Source organism: Sinocyclocheilus anshuiensis, unplaced genomic scaffold (genome assembly GCF_001515605.1).
Source record: "Sinocyclocheilus anshuiensis isolate Anshui unplaced genomic scaffold, SAMN03320099.WGS_v1.1 scaffold746, whole genome shotgun sequence".
Taxonomy (NCBI): domain Eukaryota; kingdom Metazoa; phylum Chordata; class Actinopteri; order Cypriniformes; family Cyprinidae; genus Sinocyclocheilus; species Sinocyclocheilus anshuiensis.
The window spans coordinates 297,545-301,126 of NW_015544173.1; the positions used below are offsets into that span (position 1 = coordinate 297,545).

General features: G+C 36.9%; 1 long non-coding RNA gene across 1 annotated transcript; it reads left to right on the forward strand.

Annotated features, from left to right (window-relative positions):
• The first annotated feature begins 1,306 nt into the window (after positions 1-1,306).
• LOC107696029 (uncharacterized) lies at positions 1,307-2,308 on the forward strand. The gene is made up of 4 exons (XR_001635053.1): positions 1,307-1,376; positions 1,665-1,867; positions 1,984-2,020; positions 2,128-2,308. It is a non-coding gene; the product is annotated as an uncharacterized LOC107696029 (long non-coding RNA).
• The last annotated feature ends 1,274 nt before the right edge of the window (positions 2,309-3,582 follow it).

Below are 3,582 nucleotides of genomic sequence, written 5' to 3' on the forward strand. Positions count from 1 at the left end.
TCTTAAAATATTGAGTAAACTAACTCATATCATTTCACTTCACCCTCTCACACTGAATAACTTCTAGTGCTTTCACGACTGTAGAAGTGAACACTGATATTTGTAATCCTTAATCTGTGCTATATAAAGTGAGATATTTCATAACATGGTGTCCTTCAAGGTTATCGTGCAGTTTAGAGAAATGTGTGAGGTGGTGCAGCAGAATCCCATGATGTGCTTTAGGTACTATCTTATGTACCTCCCAACAAGTATTGGAATTGCTACATTTTACTGCGTGAAGTGGTAGATGTGATCATGGCCCCAGTGGTTAGAAGATCATGGATACACTATCTTGAGGAGAAAACATTTCATGAACTCTTCCCTCATGGTGTCATTCCAAAAATGCATTTTTAGTGCACTATCCTTCACTTATGCTGAAATATGGGCCATTACTTCATTTGTCTTGTATGCGCTTTGAGGCAAAACATCAATATTTCAAGAAAGTGTCTACCGTTATTTGCAACTTCAAGAACATCACCAAATCACTTGCTAGAAGGCATCAGCTGAGACAATGCTGGGAGCAGTGGCGGCTCGTGGGTTTTAAAATAGAGGAGGCACACTAATTGTATTGGTCTGGGATCCCTGCCGATTATTACTATTATTATTTGCTTAACCACTTTAAAATGGCTTTTTGGTTGCTTTTAGTCAGAAAACATAAAGAAAACGACATACATACAGCAAGATAATATAATTTCACTTACCTGGCCTATCACTTGAAGCAAACATCCATCCCTTCTTATATAAGTTATCCTAGATTCAACTTGATTTTTTAAGTCGGTTCAATGTTACTGAAATTCAAAGAGCCCAATTTAGTTCAGTGCACTTAACATTTTAAGTTGTAGCTTTTTGGCACTAACCGGCCAAATCTCTGAACGTGGATTCATGCGCAGGAGTCAAATTTGTACATTAATTTAATATCAGAGTCCTTTCTAAGAAAAAAAAAATATTCTGCAAATCTAGACATTAGACTCATGTTTGAGAGCAGGCTCGACATTTTCGCGCCCACTGGAAGTTTATCCCAGTCAGTTGGTATTCGTTATTGAGTTTTTTTTATTATTTAATTTTTTTTAATCAACCGTTCAAGCTAGGATAATATAAGTTAACTTGAGGTAGACGACGAGCTGTTTTCTACGACGCATGAACTAATTGTCACCAGTTTTGTCAGTTTGTTCTGTTCAAACTAGAAGAACATATGAAACTTCTTAATATGATTTAAGAGACCACGATTCAAACTATTGTTAACCTTGTTCATTTGTGACTAACGTTACTTTTTTAGAAAGACGTTTTTGTCAGCCGAACAACCGACATGTTAAACGTTACATTCAGTTGGACGCACTGTAGGCCTAACGTTACATCTGTTCCTCACAAGCTCGTTTTCTGTGCCATTCGTTATTTTATTGGCCATCATCATATATTTGATATATAATGTTGTTTTACGATTGCAAATTGCTTACTGGTAACAGATTACAGGTAACAGTAAATGCAAACAAATGCATTATGTTGTATGAATCGGTCATATTTTAATCATGAACAAAAAGTCTGTAAAAGTGTTGTGTAACTTACATCTTTGGGCTTAACTGTAATTAGCAAGTAACCAACAGTTTCCCGTTTACCTCTCTTTGTAGGCTATGACTGAGCACATTACAGTGAGGATCACCATCCATCTTAATATTTTTTTTAGGCAACTCAGGTTATTAAAGGGTTATGAGGCTGTTGTATAGGAAATGTCTTTGCTTGTGTGTGTGTTGTTTACAAGTAAATTTAAGTTGAATAATTATTTTTATTTTTTTTACAGGCACACGCTTGTGAGTCTGAGACTGGATGAAGGGTGAGTTTTGCATTTCTGTACCAAATAAAGTGTATAAACTATATCTTAAGATAAGTCAATATTTGAACCACTTTAAAGTTTTTTTCCCCCTTACATATGTTTTTCTCTTTTTATAGGCAAACATTTGACTGTGAGTCTGAGACTTGATGAAGGGTAAGTTTTGCATTTATGTACTACATAAAGAATATAAACCATATCTTACTAAGATAAGCCATCATTTCAATGACTTCTGATTTTTTCCACTACATTTCTATCATTAGATCATTAGGCAGCTGAGTTCGATCGGTGTCCGGGTCGTAGGGTGGCAGATGTAGGAGAGAGGAAACGCTTTCGCTGCGATTGGAGATGCAGATCCACCGGTCAGTGTGGTTTGGCCTATTAAACGGATAGTTCACCCAAAAATGAAAATTCTGTCATTAATTACTCACTCTCATGTCGTTCCACACCTGTAAGACCTTTGTTCATCTTCAGAACACAAACAAAAATATTTTTGATGAAATCCGAGGGCTTTCTGTTCCCCCATTGGCAGCAACGCAACTAAAACATTCAAGGTCCAGAACGGTAGGAAAGACATCATTAAAGTAATCCATGTAACTCCTGTGGTTTAACCTCAGTTTTATGGAGCAACACGAGTGCTTTGTTTGTCCAAAAAAAATTATTATTTACCACTTTATTTACAATAAAATATTATTCAAAGCTTGTTCATGCTACAATGTTAACTCTAGCGTGAACACAACATACATGCGTCATGTTTCAAATGATTGACTTAATCTGATATCTGTGTGAATTTTTTTTAACTCATCTAACCTACATTGTATATTAAATGTTTGCGGGAATTTTCCAAACGTGAGTAATGAGTAGCCTAAAACCAAAATGCACAATCCCTCACCGAGATTCAGGACATGATTAAACATATATTATATTATATAGAGATATGTAAAATAAATTTCCACGACTTTTCCAAAGCTTTCTGGGTTTTTCATGACCGTACGAACCCTGTAAATGGCTATTTTAATTTTTTAAAATCGTTTTGATGAAATTTTTGCTCCACTTTGTGTGGAGGTAGTGAGACGGGACAAAGTCCCTGTAAGATATTAGGGTATTCTATAGTCTTTGGAAGGGAGAGAGCGCTCAAAACTCTTCAGATTAATTTAGTGGAACATTAATATAATATAGAATCATCCTCTGTAAAGAAGTGAGGCGTGAACATGTGAGAATTTATCATTATCTTTGTAAATGTGCGCTCTTTTGGGCTAAAGGCTTAATGGAACCGTTTAAAGTAGCCATGTGATCACAAATTAATCCTTCGAATGTCGTAGTTGGAAGCTGGAAGTTGTTAGCCCCGGCTGGCCCGTGCGCGCTGTTGAAATGCGACTAATAATTTCTGACTGGCACATAACTGAACAAATGTAAACGGGTTAAGCCGGCCCCCCTACAAGGCGGGGCCCCTGGGCTGCAGCCCAGTCAAGCCCAATGGTAAATCCGGCCATGGCTGTAGCCTATATCCAGTTTAGGCTGTTTTCCCTAAATTTGTATATATAGGCTACTGTTTGAATGACAGCTTGGTAAATCTGATGGCAATCAAATATTCAATATAGCTACTCATCATAAGTACTTGGTACATTATCAGCGCAGCGGCAGACGTTCAAACTAATATCACGTAATTTACGTCTCTGTGATGATTGGTTGATATCAGAAGGAGGCTAGCATCCCTT